Here is an 18052-nt window from a genome sequence, read left to right on the forward strand (position 1 = left end):
GTGGAACCACATTAGTGCAGGATCCAAACCAGAAAGAGGCCAGGATCTGGCCAACAAGTATGCGAAGAACGAGAAAGTATGAGCCAGATGATTGCAAATACCAGAACTAACCCAGACATAACCAGAGTCTTCCTCTAAAATACTATCCGGAACAAGATTTTATTGACTGTGTCAGTCTGGTACCACATTACTACGTAGTCCAAGCCAGAAAAAAGTCAGGACCTGGCCAACAAGTATAAGAAAAATGCGAAAGTACGAGCCAGATGAGGGCAAATCCCAGTGCTAACCAAGAAATAACCGGCGTTGTCCACCAAAATATTAATCGCAACCAGGTTTAATTGACTGTTTCGGTGTGGTACCGCATCACTACGTGATACAAGCCAGAAAAAGCCCTGTATCTGGCCAACAAGTATGCGAAAAATGCGAAAGTACGCGCCAGGTGAGGGCATATCCCAGACCTAACCGAGACATAACCGGCGTTATCCTGTTAAATATTAATCGTAACCAGGTTTAATTGACTGTTTCGGTGTGGTACCGCATAACTACGTGATCCAAACCAGAAAAAGGCCAGGACCTGGCCAACAAGTATGCGAAAAATGCGAAAGTACGCGCCAGATGAGGGCAAATCTCAGACCTAACCGAGACATAACCGGCGTTATCCTCTAAAATATCAATCGGAACCAGGTTTAATTGACTGTTTCAGTCTGGTACCACATTACTACGTGGTCCAAGCCAGAAAAAGGCCAGGATCTGGCCAACAAGTATGCGAAAAATGCGAAAATACGAGCCAGATGCGGGCATATCCCAGACCTAACCGACACATAACCGGCGTTATCCTCTAAAATATTAATCGCGACCTGGTTTAATTGACTGTTTCGATGTGGTACCGCAATACTACGTGATACATGTCAGAAAAGACCCTGAATCTGGTCAACAAGTATTCGAGAAATGCGAAAGTACCAGCCAGATGCGGGCATATCCCAGACCTAACCGAGACATAACCGGCGTTATCCTCTAAAATATTAATCGCAACCAGGTTTAATTGACTGTTTCGGTGTGGAACCACATTAGTGCGGGATCCAAACCAGAGAGAGTCCAGGATCTGGCCACCAAGTAAGCGGGAAATGCGAACGTACGAGCCGGATGAGGGCAAATACCAGACCTAACCCAGACATAACCGGCGTTATCCTCTTGAATCTTAATCGCAACCAGGTTTAATTGACTGTATCGGTGTGGTACCGCATTACTACGTGTTCCAAACCAGAAAAAGGGCAGGATCTGGCCATCAAGTATGCGAAAAATGCGAAAGTACGAGCCAGATGCGGGCAAATCCCAGACCTAACCGAGACATAACCGGCGTTATCCTCTTAAATATTAATCGCAACCATGTTGAATTGACTGTTTCGGTGTGGTACCGCATTACTACGTGATACAAACCAGAAAAAGGTCAGGACCTGGCCAACAAGTATGCGAAAAATGCGAAAGTACGAGCCAGATGAGGGCAAATCCCAGACCTAACCGAGACATTACCGGCGTTATCCTCTTGAATCTTAATCGCAACCAGGTTTAATTGACTGTATCGGTGTGGTACCGCATTACTACGTGGTCCAAGCCAGAAAAAGGCCAGGATCTGGCCACAAGTATGCGAAAAATGCGAAAGTACGAGCCAGATGCGGGCATATCCCAGACCTAACCGAGACATAACCGGCGTTATCCTCTAAAATATTAATCGTAACCTGGTTTAATTAACTGTTACGGTGCGGTACCGCATTACTACGTGATACAAGCCAGAAAAGGCCCTGTATCTGGCCAACAAGTATGCGAAAAATGCAAAAGTACGAGCCAGATGAGGGCAAATCCCAGTCCTAACCGAGACATAACCGGCGTTATCTTCTTAAATATTAATCGCAACCAGGTTGAATTGACTGTTTCGGTGTGGTACCGCATTACTGCGTGATCCAAACCAGAAAAAGGCGAGGATCTGCCCAACAACTATGCGAAAAACGCGAAAGTACGAGCCACATGAGGGCAAATCCCAGACTTAACCGAGTCATAACCGGCGTTATCCTCTGAAATATTAAACGCAACCAGGTTTGATTGACTGTTTCAGTGTGGTACCGCATTGCTACGTGTTACAAGCCAGAAAAAGCCCTGTATCTGGCCAACAACTATGCGAAAAACGCGAAAGTACGAGCCACATGAGGGCAAATCCCAGACTTAACCGAGTCATAACCGGCGTTATCCTCTGAAATATTAAACGCAACCAGGTTTGATTGACTGTTTCGGTGTGGTACCGCATTGCTACGTGTTACAAGCCAGAAAAAGCCCTGTATCTGGCCAACAACTATGCGAAAAACGCGAAAGTACGAGCCACATGAGGGCAAATCCCAGACTTAACCGAGTCATAACCGGCGTTATCCTCTGAAATATTAAACGCAACCAGGTTTGATTGACTGTTTCGGTGTGGTACCGCATTGCTACGTGTTACAAGCCAGAAAAAGCCCTGTATCTGGCCAACAAGTATGCGAAAAATGCGAAAGTATGAGCCAGATGATTGCAAATACCAGAACTAACCCAGACATAACCAGAGTCTTCCTCTAAAATACTAATCGGAACAAGCTTTTATTGACTGTTTCAGTGTGGTACCACATTACTACGTTGTCCAAGCCAGAAAAAGTCTGGACCTGGCCAACAAGTAAGCGAAAACTGCGAACGTACGAGCCAGATGAGGGCAACTACCAGACCTACCCCAGACATAACCGGCGTTATCCTCTAAAATATTAATCGGAACCAGGTTTAACTGACTGTTTCAGTGTGGTACCACATTACTACGTGGTCCAAGCCAGAAAAAGGCCAGGATCTGGCCAACAAGTATGCGAAAAATGCGAATGTACGAGCCACATGAGGGCAAATCCCAGACTTAACCGAGTCATAACCGGCGTTATCCTCTGAAATATTAAACGCATCCAGGTTTGATTGACTGTTTCGGTGTGGTACCGCATTACTACGTGATACAAGCCAGAGAAAGGCCCGTATCTGGCTAACAAGTAAGCGAAAAATGCGAAAGTACGAGCCAGATGAGGGCAAATCCCAGACCTAACCGAGACATAACCGGCGTTATCCTCTGAAATATTACTCGCAACCTGGATTAATTGACTGTTTCGGTGTGGTACCGCATTACTACGTGATCCAAACCAGAAAGAGGCCAGGATCTGGCCAACAAGTAAGCGAAAAATGCGATCGTACGAGCCAGATGAGAGCAAATACCACACCTAACCCAGACATAACCGGCGTTGTACTCTAAAATATTAATCGGAACAAGCATTTATTGACTGTTTCTGTGTGGTACCACATTACTACGTGATCCAATCCAGAAAAAGCCCAGGATCTGGCCAACAAGTATGCGAAAAATGCGAAAGTACGAGCCAGATGATGGCAAATCCCAGACCTAACCGAGACATAACCGGCGTTATCCTCTGAAATATAAAACGCAACCAGGTTTGATTGACTGTTTCGGAGTGGTACCGCATTACTACGTGATACAAGCCAGAGAAAGGCCCGTATCTGGCTAACAAGTAAGCGAAAAATGCGAAAGTACGAGCCAGATGAGGGCAAATCCCAGACCTAACCCAGACATAACCGGCGTAATCCTCGAAAATATTAATCGCAACCAGGTTTAATTGACTGCTTCGGTGTGGTACCGCATTACTACGTGATCCAAACCAGAAAAAGCCCAGGATCTTGCCAACAAGTATGCGAAAAATGCGAAGGCACGAGCCAGATGAGGGCAAACCCCAGACCTAACCGAGACATAACCGGCGTTATCCTCTAAAATATTAATCTCAACCTGCTTTAATTGACTGTTTCGGTGTGGTACCGCATTGCTACGTGTTACAAGCCAGAAAAAGCCCTGTATCTGGCCAACAAGTATGCGAAAAATGCGAAAGTACGAGCCAGATGAGGGCAAATCCCAGACCGAACCGAGACATAACCGGCGTTATCCTCTTAAATATTAATCGCAACCATGTTGTATTGACTGTTTCAGTGTGGTACCACATTACTACGAGGACCAAGCCAGAAAAAGGCCAGGATCTGGGCAACAAGTATGCGAAAAATGCGAAAGTACGAGCCAGATGAGGGCAAATCCCAGTCCTAACCAAGACATAACCGGCGTTATCCTCTTAAATATTAATCGCAACCAGGTTTAATTGACTGCTTCGGTGTGGTACCACATTACTACGTGATCCAAACCAGAAAAAGGCCAGGACCTGGCCAACAAGTATGCGAAAAATGCGAAAGTACGCGCCAGATGAGGGCAAATCTCAGACCTAACCGAGACATAACCGGCGTTATCCTCTAAAATATTAATCGCGACCTGGTTTAATTGACTGTTTCGATGTGGTACCGCAATACTACGTGATACATGTCAGAAAAGTCCCTGAATCTGGTCAACAAGAATTCGAAAAATGCGAAAGTACCAGCCAGATGCGGGCATATCCCAGACCTAACCGAGACATAACCGGCGTTATCCTCTAAAATATTAATCGCGACCTGGTTTAATTGACTGTTTCGATGTGGTACCGCAATACTACGTGATACATGTCAGAAAAGTCCCTGAATCTGGTCAACAAGAATTCGAAAAATGCGAAAGTACCAGCCAGATGCGGGCATATCCCAGACCTAACCGAGACATAACCGGCGTTATCCTCTAAAATATTAATCGCGACCTGGTTTAATTGACTGTTTCGATGTGGTACCGCATTACTACGTGATACAAGCCAGAAAAAGCCCTGTATCTGGTCAACAAGTATGTGAAAAATGCGAAAGTACGAGCCAGATGAGGGCAAATCCCAGACCTAACCGAGACATAACCGGCGTTATCCTCTTAAATATTAATCGCAACCAGGTTGAATTGACTGTTTCGGTATGGTACCGCATTACTATCGAATACATGCCAGAAAAAGCCCTGTATCAGGCCAACAAGTATGCGAAAAATGCGAAAGTACGAGCCAGATGCGGGCAAATACCACACATAACCCAGACATAACCGGCGTTATCCTCTTAAATATTAATCGGAACCAGGTTTAATTGACTGTTTCAGTGTGGTACCACATTACTACGTGGTCCAAGCCAGAAAAAGGTCAGGACCTGGCCAACAAGTATGCAAAAAATGCGAAAGTACGAGCCAGATGAGGGCAAATCCCAGACCTAACCGAGACATTACCGGCGTTATCCTCTTGAATCTTAATCGCAACCAGGTTTAATTGACTGTATCGGTGTGGTACCGCATTACTACGTGTTCCAAACCAGAAAAAGGGCAGGATCTGGCCATCAAGTATGCGAAAAATGCGAAAGTACGAGCCAGATGCGGGCAAATCCCAGACCTAACCGAGACATAACCGGCGTTATCCTCTAAAATATTAATCGCAACCAGGTTTAATTGACTGTTTCGGTGTGGAACAACATTAGTGCGGGATCCAAACCAGAAAGAGTCCAGGATCTGGCCACCAAGTAAGCGGGAAATGCGAACGTACGAGCCGGATGAGGGCAAATACCAGACCTAACCCAGACATAACCGGCGTTATCCTCTAAAATATTAATCGGAACCAGGTTTAATTGACTGTTTCAGTGTGGTACCACATTACTACGTGGTCCAAGCCAGAAAAAGGCCAGGATCTGGCCATCAAGTATGCGAAAAATGCGAAAGTACGAGCCAGATGCGGGCAAATCCCAGACCTAACCGAGACATAACCGGCGTTATCCTCTTAAATATTAATCGCAACCATGTTGTATTGTCTGTTTCGGTGTGGTACCGCATTACTACGTGATCCAAACCAGAAAAAGGTCAGGACCTGGCCAACAAGTATGCGAAAAATGCGAAAGTACGAGCCAGATGAGGGCAAATCCCAGACCTAACCGAGACATAACCGGCGTTATCCTCTTAAATATTAATCGCAACCATGTTGAATTGACTGTTTCGGTGTGGTACCGCATTACTACGTGATCCAAACCAGAAAAAGGTCAGGACCTGGCCAACAAGTATGCAAAAAATGCGAAAGTACGAGCCAGACGAGGGCAAATCCCAGACCTAACCGAGACATTACCGGCGTTATCCTCTTGAATCTTAATCGCAACCAGGTTTAATTGACTGTATCGGTGTGGTACCGCATTACTACGTGTTCCAAACCAGAAAAAGGGCAGGATCTGGCCATCAAGTATGCGAAAAATGCGAAAGTACGAGCCAGATGCGGGCAAATCCCAGACCTAACCGAGACATAACCGGCGTTATCCTCTTAAATATTAATCGCAACCATGTTGAATTGACTGTTTCGGTGTGGTACCGCATTACTACGTGATCCAAACCAGAAAAAGGTCAGGACCTGGCCAACAAGTATGCGAAAAATGCGAAAGTACGAGCCAGATGAGGGCAAATCCCAGACCTAACCGAGACATTACCGGCGTTATCCTCTTGAATCTTAATCGCAACCAGGTTTAATTGACTTTATCGGTGTGGTACCGCATTACTACGTGTTCCAAACCAGAAAAAGGGCAGGATCAGGTCAAGAAGTATGCGAATAATGCGAAGGTACGAGCCAGATGGGGGCAAACCTCGGACCTAACCGAGACATAACCGGCGGTATCCTCTTAAATATTAATCGCAACCAGGTTGTATTAACTGTTTCAGTGTGGTACCACATTACTACGTGGTCCAAGCCAGAAAAAGGCCAGGATCTGGCCAACAAGTATGCGAAAAATGCCAAAGTACGAGCCAGATGAGGCCAAATACCAGACCTAACCCAGACATAAACGGCGTTATCCTCTAAAATATTAATCGGAACCAGCTTTAATTGACTGTTTCAGTGTGGTACCGCATTACTACGTGGTCCAAGCCAGAAAAAGGCCAGGATCTGGCCACAAGTATGCGAAAAATGCGAAAGTACGAGCCAGATGCGGGCATATCCCAGACCTAACCGAGACATAACCGGCGGTATCCTCTAAAATATTAATCGTAACCTGGTTTAATTAACTGTTACGGTGCGGTACCGCATTACTACGTGATACAAGCCAGAAAAAGCCCTGTATCTGGCCAACAAGTATGCGAAAAATGCAAAAGTACTAGCCAGATGAGGGCAAATCCCAGACCTAACCGAGACATAACCGGCGTTATCTTCTTAAATATTAATCGCAACCAGGTTGAATTGACTGTTTCGGTGTGGTACCGCATTACTGCGTGATCCAAACCAGAAAAAGGCGAGGATCTGCCCAACAACTATGCGAAAAACGCGAAAGTATGAGCCAGATGATTGCAAATACCAGAACTAACCCAGACGTAACCAGAGTCTTCCTCTAAAATACTAATCGGAACAAGCTTTTATTGACAGTTTCAGTGTGGTACCACATTACTACGTTGTCCAAGCCAGAAAAAGTCTGGACCTGGCCAACAAGTAAGCGAAAAATGCGAACGTACGAGCCAGATGAGGGCAACTACCAGACCTAACCCAGACATAACCGGCGTTATCCTCTAAAATATTAATCGGAACCAGGTTTAACTGACTGTTTCAGTGTGGTACCACATTACTACGTGGTCCAAGCCAGAAAAAGGCCAGGATCTGGCCAACAAGTATGCGAAAAATGCGAAAGTACGAGCCACATGAGGGCAAATCCCAGACTTAACCGAGTCATAACCGGCGTTATCCTCTGAAATATTAAACGCAACCAGGTTTGATTGACTGTTTCGGTGTGGTACCGCATTACTACGTGATACAAGCCAGAGAAAGGCCCGTATCTGGCTAACAAGTAAGCGAAAAATGCGAAAGTACGAGCCAGATGAGGGCAAATCCCAGACCTAACCGAGACATAACCGGCGTTATCCTCTGAAATATTAAACGCAACCAGGTTTGATTGACTGTTTCGGTGTGGTACCGCATTACTACGAGGACCAAGCCAGAAAAAGGCCAGGATCTGGGCAACAAGTATGCGAAAAATGCGAAAGTACGAGCCAGATGAGGGCAAATCCCAGTCCTAACCAAGACATAACCGGCCTTATCCTTCAATATATTAATCGCAACCAGGTTTAATTGACTGTTTCGGTGTGGTACCGCATTACTACGTGATGCAAGCCAGAAAGAACCCTGGATCTGGCCAACAAGTATGCGAAAAATGCGAAAGTACGAGCCAGATGAGGGCAAATCCCAGACTTAACCGAGTCATAACCGGCGTTATCCTCTAAAATATTAATCGCAACCAGGTTTAATTGACTGTTTCGGTGTGGTACCGCATTACTGCGTGATCCAAACCAGAAGGAGGCCAGGATCAGGTCAAGAAGTATGCGAAAAATGCCAAAGTACGAGCCAGATGAGGGCAAATACCAGACCTAACCGACACATAACCGGCGTTATCCTCTTAAATATTAACCGGAACCAGGTTTAATTGACTGTATCGGTGTGGTACCGCATTACTACGTGTTCCAAACCAGAAAAAGGCCAGGATCAGGTCAAGAAGTATGCGAAAAATGCGAAAGTATGAGCCAGATGATTGCAAATACCATGACTAACCCAGTCATAACCAGCGTTGTCCTCTAAAATACTAATCGGAACAAGCTTTTATTGACAGTTTCAGTGTGATACCACATTGCTACGTGATCCAAACCAGAAAAAGCCCAGGATCAGGCCAACAAGTAAGCGAAAAATGCGAACGTACGAGCCAGATGAGGGCAAATACCAGACCTAACCCAGACATAACCGGCGTTATCCTCTAAAATATTAATCGCAACCAGGTTTAATTGACTGTTTCGGTGTGGTACCGCATTACTGCGTGATCCAAACCAGAAGGAGGCCAGGATCTGGCCAACAAGTATGCGAAAAATGCCAAAGTACGAGCCAGATGAGGGCAAATACCAGACCTAACCCAGACATAACCAGAGTCTTCCTCTAAAATACTAATCGGAACAAGCTTTTATTGACTGTTTCAGTGTGGTACCACATTACTACGTTGTCCAAGCCAGAAAAAGTCTGGACCTGGCCAACAAGTAAGCGAAAAATGCGATCGTACGAGCCAAATGAGGGCAACTACCAGACCAAACCCAGACATAACCGGCGTTATCCTCTAAAATATTAATCGGAACCAGGTTTAATTGACTGTTTCAGTGTGGTACCACATTACTACGTGGTCCACGCCAGAAAAAGGCCAGGATCTGGCCAACAAGTATGCGAAAAATGCGAAAGTACGAGCCAGATGCGGGCATATCCCAGACCTAACCGAGACATAACCGGCGTTATCCTCTAAAATATTAATCGTAACCTGGTTTAATTAACTGTTACGGTGCGGTACCGCATTACTACGTGATACAAGCCAGAAAAAGCCCTGTATCTGGCCAACAAGTATGCGAAAAATGCAAAAGTACGAGCCAGATGAGGGCAAATCCCAGACCTAACCGAGACATAACCGGCGTTATCTTCTTAAATATTAATCGCAACCAGGTTGAATTGACTGTTTCGGTGTGGTACCGCATTACTGCGTGATCCAAACCAGAAAAAGGCGAGGATCTGCCCAACAACTATGCGAAAAACGCGAAAGTATGAGCCAGATGATTGCAAATACCAGAAGTAACCCAGACATAACCAGAGTCTTCCTCTAAAATACTAATCGGAACAAGCTTTTATTGACTGTTTCAGTGTGGTACCACATTACTACGTTGTCCAAGCCAGAAAAAGTCTGGACCTGGCCAACAAGTAAGCGAAAAATGCGAACGTACGAGCCAGATGAGGGCAACTACCAGACCTAACCCAGACATAACCGGCGTTATCCTCTAAAATATTAATCGGAACCAGGTTTAACTGACTGTTTCAGTGTGGTACCACATTACTACGTGGTCCAAGCCAGAAAAAGGCCAGGATCTGGCCAACAAGTATGCGAAAAATGCGAAAGTACGAGCCAGATGCGGGCATATCCCAGACCTAACCGAGACATAACCGGCGTTATCCTCTAAAATATTAGTCGCGACCTGGTTTACTTGACTGTTTCGGTGTGGTACCGCATTACTACGTGATACAAGCCAGAAAAAGCCCTGTATCTGGCCAAGTAAGCGAAAAATGCGAAAGTAAGAGCCACATGAGGGCAAATCCCAGACCTAACCGAGACATAACCGGCGTTATCCTCTGAAATATTACTCGCAACCTGGATTAATTGACTGTTTCGGTGTGGTACCGCATTACTACGTGATCCAAACCAGAAAGAGGCCAGGATCTGGCCAACAAGTAAGCGAAAAATGCGATCGTACGAGCCAGATGAGAGCAAATACCACACCTAACCCAGACATAACCGGCGTTGTCCTCTAAAATATTAATCGGAACAAGCATTTATTGACTGTTTCTGTGTGGTACCACATTACTACGTCATCCAATCCAGAAAAAGCCCAGGATCTGGCCAACAAGTAAGCGAAAAATGCGAAAGTACGAGCCAGATGAGGGCAAATCCCAGACTTAAACGAGACATAACCGACGTTATCCTCTAAAATATTAATCGCAACCAGGTTTAAATGACTGCTTCGGTGTGGTACCGCATTACTACGTGATACAAGCCAGAAAAAGCCCTGTATCTGGCCAACAAGTAAGCGAAAAATGCGAAAGTACGAGCCAGATGAGGGCAAATCCCCGACCTAACCGAGACATAACCGGCGTTATCCTCTGAAATATTCACCGCAACCAGGTTTGATTGACTGTTTCGGTGTGGAACCACATTACTACGGGATCCAAACCAGAAAAAACCCAGGATCTGGCCAACAAGTAAGCGAAAAATGCGAACGTACGAGCCAGATTATAGCAAATACCAGACCTAACCCAGACATAACCGGCGTTGTCCTCTAAAATATTAATCGGAACAAGCATTTATTGACTGTTTCTGTGTGGTACCACATTACTACGTGATCCAATCCAGAAAAAGGCCAGGATCTGGGCAACAAGTATGCGAAAAATGCGAAAGTACGAGCCAGATGAGGGCAAATCCCAGTCCTAACCAAGACATAACCGGCCTTATCCTTCAAAATATTAATCGCAACCAGGTTTAATTGACTGTTTCGGTGTGGTACCGCATTACTACGTGATGCAAGCCAGAAAGAACCCTGGATCTGGCCAACAAGTATGCGAAAAATGCCAAAGTACGAGCCAGATGAGGGCAAATACCAGACCTAACCCTGACATAACCGGCGTTATCCTCTAAAATATTAATCGCAACCAGGTTTAATTGACTGTTTCAGTGTGGTACCACATTACTACGAGGTCCAAGCCAGAAAAAGGCCAGGATCTGGGCAACAAGTATGCGAAAAATGCGAAAGTACGAGCCAGATGAGGGCAAATCCCAGACCTAACCAAGACATAACCGGCCTTATCCTTCAAAATATTAATCGCAACCAGGTTTAATTGACTGTTTCGGTGTGGTACCGCATTACTACGTGATGCAAGCCAGAAAGAACCCTGGATCTGGCCAACAAGTATGCGAAAAATGCGAAAGTACGAGCCAGATGAGGGCAAATCCCAGACTTAACCGAGTCATAACCGGCGTTATCCTCTAAAATATTAATCGCAACCAGGTTTAATTGACTGTTTCGGTGTGGTACCGCATTACTACGTGATGCAAACCAGAAAAAGGCCAGGAACTGGCCAACAAATATGCGAAAAATGCGAAAGTACGAGCTACATGAGGGCAATTATCAGACCTAACCGACACATAACCGGCGTTATCCTCTTAAATATTAACCGCAACCAGGATTAATTGACTGTATCGGTGTGGTACCGCATTACTACGTGTTCCAAACCAGAAAAAGGCCAGGATCAGGTCAAGAAGTATGCGAAAAATGCGAAAGTATGAGCCAGATGATTGCAAATACCATGACTAACCCAGTCATAACCAGCGTTATCCTCTAAAATACTAATCGGAACAAGCTTTTATTGACAGTTTCAGTGTGATACCACATTGCTACGTGATCCAAACCAGAAAAAGCCCAGGATCAGGCCAACAAGTAAGCGAAAAATGCGAACGTACGAGCCAGATGAGGGCAACTACCAGACCTAACCCAGACATAACCGGCGTTATCCTGTAAAATATTAATCGGAACCAGCTTTACTTGACTGTTTCAGTGTGGTACCGCATTACTACGTGGTCCAAGCCAGAAAAAGGCCAGGATCTGGCCACAAGTATGCGAAAAATGCGAAAGTACGAGCCAGATGCGGGCATATCCCAGACCTAACCGAGTCATAACCGGCGTTATCCTCTAAAATATTAATCGTAACCTGGTTTAATTAACTGTTACGGTGCGGTACCGCATTACTACGTGACACAAGCCAGAAAAAGCCCTGTATCTGGCAAACAAGTATGCGAAAAATGCAAATGTACGAGCCAGATGAGGGCAAATCCCAGACCTAACCGAGACATAACCGGCGTTATCCTCTGAAATATTACTCGCAACCTGTATTAATTGACTGTTTCGGTGTGGTACCGCATTACTACGTGATCCAAACCAGAAAAAGGCGAGGATCTGCCCAACAACTATGCGAAAAACGCGAAAGTATGAGCCAGATGATTGCAAATACCAGAAGTAACCCAGACATAACCAGAGTCTTCCTCTAAAATACTAATCGGAACAAGCTTTTATTGACTGTTTCAGTGTGGTGCCACATTACTACGTTGTCCAAGCCAGAAAAAGTCTGGACCTGGCCAACAAGTAAGCGAAAAATGCGAACGTACGAGCCAGATGAGTGCAACTACCAGACCTAACCCAGACATAACCGGCGTTATCCTCTAAAATATTAATCGGAACCAGGATTAACTGACTGTTTCAGTGTGGTACCACATTACTACGTGGTCCAAGCCAGAAAAAGGCCAGGATCTGGCCACAAGTATGCGAAAAATGCGAAAGTACGAGCCAGATGCGGGCATATCCCAGACCTAACCGAGTCATAACCGGCGTTATCCTCTAAAATATTAATCGTAACCTGGTTTAATTAACTGTTACGGTGCGGTACCGCATTACTACGTGACACAAGCCAGAAAAAGCCCTGTATCTGGCAAACAAGTATGCGAAAAATGCAAATGTACGAGCCAGATGAGGGCAAATCCCAGACCTAACCGAGACATAACCGGCGTTATCCTCTGAAATATTACTCGCAACCTGTATTAATTGACTGTTTCGGTGTGGTACCGCATTACTACGTGATCCAAACCAGAAAAAGGCGAGGATCTGCCCAACAACTATGCGAAAAACGCGAAAGTATGAGCCAGATGATTGCAAATACCAGAAGTAACCCAGACATAACCAGAGTCTTCCTCTAAAATACTAATCGGAACAAGCTTTTATTGACTGTTTCAGTGTGGTGCCACATTACTACGTTGTCCAAGCCAGAAAAAGTCTGGACCTGGCCAACAAGTAAGCGAAAAATGCGAAAGTACGAGCCACATGAGGGCAAATCCCAGACCTAACCGAGACATAACCGGCGTTATCCTCTGAAATATTACTCGCAACCTGGATTAATTGTCTGTTTCGGTGTGGTACCGCATTACTACGTGATCCAAACCAGAAAGAGGCCAGGATCTGGCCAACAAGTAAGCGAAAAATGCGATCGTACGAGCCAGATGAGAGCAAATACCACACCTAACCCTGACATAACCGGCGTTGTCCTCTAAAATATTAATCGGAACAAGCATTTATTGACTGTTTCTGTGTGGTACCACATTACTACGTGATCCAATCCAGAAAAAGCCCAGGATCTGGCCAACAAGTATGCGAAAAATGCGAAAGTACGAGCCAGATGAGGGCAAATCCCAGACATAACCGAGACATAACCGGCGTTATCCTCTGAAATATTAAACGCAACCAGGTTTGATTGACTGTTTCGGTGTGGTACCGCATTACTACGTGATACAAGCCAGAGAAAGCCCAGGATCTTGCCAACAAGTATGCGAAAAATGCGAAGGCACGAGCCAGATGAGGGCAAACCCCAGACCTAACCGAGACATAACCGGCGTTATCCTCTAAAATATTAATCGCAACCTGCTTTAATTGACTGTTTCGGTGTGGTACCGCATTGCTACGTGTTACAAGCCAGAAAAAGCCCTGTATCTGGCCAACAAGTATGCGAAAAATGCGAAGGCACGAGCCAGATGAGGGCAAACCCCAGACCTAACCGAGACATAACCGGCGTTATCCTCTAAAATATTAATCGCAACCTGCTTTAATTGACTGTTTCGGTGTGGTACCGCATTGCTACGTGTTACAAGCCAGAAAAAGCCCTGTATCTGGCCAACAAGTATGCGAAAAATGCGAAAGTACGAGCCAGATGAGGGCAAATCCCAGACCTAACCGAGACATAACCGGCGTTATCCTCTTAAATATTAATCGCAACCAGGTTGAATTGACTGTTTCGGTGTGGTACCACATTTCTGCGTGATCCAAACCACAAAAAGGCGAGGATCTGGCCAACAAGTATGCGAAAAATGCCAAAGTACGAGCCAGATGGGGGCAAATACCAGACCTAACCCTGACATAACCGGCGTTATCCTCTAAAATATTAATCGCAACCAGGTTTAATTGACTGTTTCAGTGTGGTACCACATTACTACGAGGTCCAAGCCAGAAAAAGGCCAGGATCTGGGCAACAAGTATGCGAAAAATGCGAAAGTACGAGACAGATGAGGGCAAATCCCAGTCCTAACCAAGACATAACCGGCCTTATCCTTCAAAATATTAATCGCAACCAGGTTTAATTGACTGTTTCGGTGTGGTACCGCATTACTACGTGATGCAAGCCAGAAAGAACCCTGGATCTGGCCAACAAGTATGCGAAAAATGCGAAAGTACGAGCCAGATGAGGGCAAATCCCAGACTTAACCGAGTCATAACCGGCGTTATCCTCTAAAATATTAATCGCAACCAGGTTTAATTGACTGTTTCGGTGTGGTACCGCATTACTACGTGATCCAAACCAGAAAAAGGCCAGGATCTGGCCAACAAGTATGCGAAAAATGCGAAAGTACGAGCTACATGAGGGCAATTATCAGACCTAACCGACACATAACCGGCGTTATCCTCTTAAATATTAACCGCAACCAGGTTTAATTGACTGTATCGGTGTGGTACCGCATTACTACGTGTTCCAAACCAGAAAAAGGCCAGGATCAGGTCAAGAAGTATGCGAAAAATGCGAAAGTATGAGCCAGATGATTGCAAATACCATGACTAACCCAGTCATAACCAGCGTTATCCTCTAAAATACTAATCGGAACAAGCTTTTATTGACAGTTTCAGTGTGATACCACATTGCTACGTGATCCAAACCAGAAAAAGCCCAGGATCACGCCAACAAGTAAGCGAAAAATGCGAACGTACGAGCCAGATGAGTGCAACTACCAGACCTAACCCAGACATAACCGGCGTTATCCTGTAAAATATTAATCGGAACCAGGTTTAATTGACTGTTTCAGTGTGGTACCACATTACTACGTGGTCCAAGCCAGAAAAAGGCCAGGATCTGGCCAACAAGTATGCGAAAAATGCGAAAGTACGAGCCAGATGCGGGCATATCCCAGACCTAACCGAGACATAACCGGCGTTGTCCTCTAAAATATTAATCGCGACCTGGTTTAATTGACTGTTTCGATGTGGTACCGCATTGCTACGTGATACAAGCCAGAAAAAGCCCTGTATCTGGCCAACAAGTATGCGAAAAATGCGAAAGTACGAGCCAGATGAGGGCAAATCCCAGACCTAACCGAGACATAACCGGCGTTATCCTCTTAAATATTAATCGCAACCAGGTTGAATTAACTGTTTCAGTGTGGTACCACATTACTACGAGGTCCAAGCCAGAAAAAGGCCAGGATCTGGGCAACAAGTATGCGAAAAATGCGAAAGTACGAGCCAGATGCGGGCATATCCCAGACCTAACCGAGACATAACCGGCGTTATCCTCTAAAATATTAATCGCGACCTGGTTTAATTGACTGTTTCGATGTGGTACCGCATTGCTGCGTGATACAAGCCAGAAAAAGCCCTGTATCTGGCCAACAAGTATGCGAAAAATGCGAAAGTACGAGCCAGATGAGGGCAAATCCCAGACCTAACCGAGACATAACCGGCGTTATCCTCTAAAATATTAATCGCGACCTGGTTTAATTGACTGATTCGATGTGGTACCGCATTGCTACGTGATACAAGCCAGAAAAAGCCCTGTATCTGGCCAACAAGTATGCGAAAAATGCGAAAGCACGAGCCAGATGAGGGCAACTACCAGACCTAACCCAGACATAACCGGCGTTATCCTCTTAAATATTAATCGCAACCAGGTTGAATTGACTGTTTCGGTGTGGTACCGCATTACTGCGTGATCCAAACCAGAAAGAGGCCAGGATCTGGCCAACAAGTATGCGAAAAACGCCAAAGTACGAGCCAGAAGAGGGCAAATACCAGACCTAACCCAGACATAACCAGAGTCTTCCTCTAATATACTAATCGGAACAAGCTTTTATTGACTGTTTCAGTGTGGTACCACATTACTACGTTGTCCAAGCCAGAAAAAGTCTGGACCTGGCCAACAAGTAAGCGAAAAATGCGAACGTACGAGCCAAATGAGGGCAACTACCACCAGACCAAACCCAGACATAACCGGCGTTATCCTCTTAAATATTAATCGCAACCAGGTTGAATTGACTGTTTCGGTGTGGTACCACATCACTACGTGGTCCAAGCCAGAAAAAGGCCAGGATCTGGCCAACAAGTATGCGAAAAATGCGAAAGTACGAGCCAGATGCAGGCAAATCCCAGACCTAACCGAGACGTAACCGGCGTTATCCTGTAAAATATTAATCGGAACCAGGTTTAATTGACTGTTTCAGCGTGGTACCACATTACTACGTGGTCCAAACCAGAAAAAGGCCAGGATCTGGCCAACAAGTATGCGAAAAATGCGAAAGTACGAGCCAGATGCGGGCATATCCCAGACCTAACCGAGACATAACCGGCGTTATCCTCTTAAATATTAATCGCAACCAGGTTGAATTAACTGTTTCAGTATGGTACCACATTACTACGAGGTCCAAGCCAGAAAAAGGCCAGGATCTGGGCAACAAGTATGCGAAAAATGCGAAAGTACGAGCCAGATGCGGGCATATCCCAGACCTAACCGAGACATAACCGGCGTTATCCTCTAAAATATTAATCGCGACCTGGTTTAATTGACTGTTTCGATGTGGTACCGCATTGCTACGTGATACAAGCCAGAGAAAGCCCTGTATCTGGCCAACAAGTATGCGAAAAATGCGAAAGTACGAGCCAGATGAGGGCAAATCCCAGACCTAACCGAGACATAACCGGCGTTATCCTCTAAAATATTAATCGCGACCTGGTTTAATTGACTGTTTCGATGTGGTACCGCATTGCTACGTGATACAAGCCAGAAAAAGCCCTGTATCTGGCCAACACGTATGCGAAAAATGCGAAAGCACGAGCCAGATGAGGGCAATTACCAGACCTGACCGAGACATAACCGGCGTTATCCTCTAAAATATTACTCGCAACCAGGATTAATTGACTGTTTCGGTGTGGAGCCACATTAGTGCGGGTTCCAAACCGGAAAGAGGCCAGGACCTGGCCAACAAGTATGCGAAAAATGCGAAAGTACGAGCCAGATGCGGGCATATCCCAGACCTAACCGAGACATAACCGGCGTTATCCTCTTAAATATTAATCGCAACCAGGTTGAATAGACTGTTTCGGTGTGGTACCGCATTACTGCGTGATCCAAGCCAGAAAAAGGCCAGGATCTGGCCAACAAGTATGCCAAAAATGCGAAAGTACGAGCCAGATGCAGGCAAATCCCAGACCTAACCGAGACGTAACCGGCGTTATCCTCTAAAATATTAATCGCAACCAGGTTTAATTGACTGTTTCGGTGTGGAGCCACATTAGTGCGGGTTCCAAACCGGAAAGAGGCCAGGACCTGGCCAACAAGTATGCGAAAAACGCGAAAGTAAGAGCCAGATGATTGCAAATACCAGACCTAAC

The sequence above is a fragment of the Colletes latitarsis genome, unplaced genomic scaffold (genome assembly GCF_051014445.1).
Source record: "Colletes latitarsis isolate SP2378_abdomen unplaced genomic scaffold, iyColLati1 scaffold0024, whole genome shotgun sequence".
Lineage (NCBI taxonomy): Eukaryota > Metazoa > Arthropoda > Insecta > Hymenoptera > Colletidae > Colletes > Colletes latitarsis.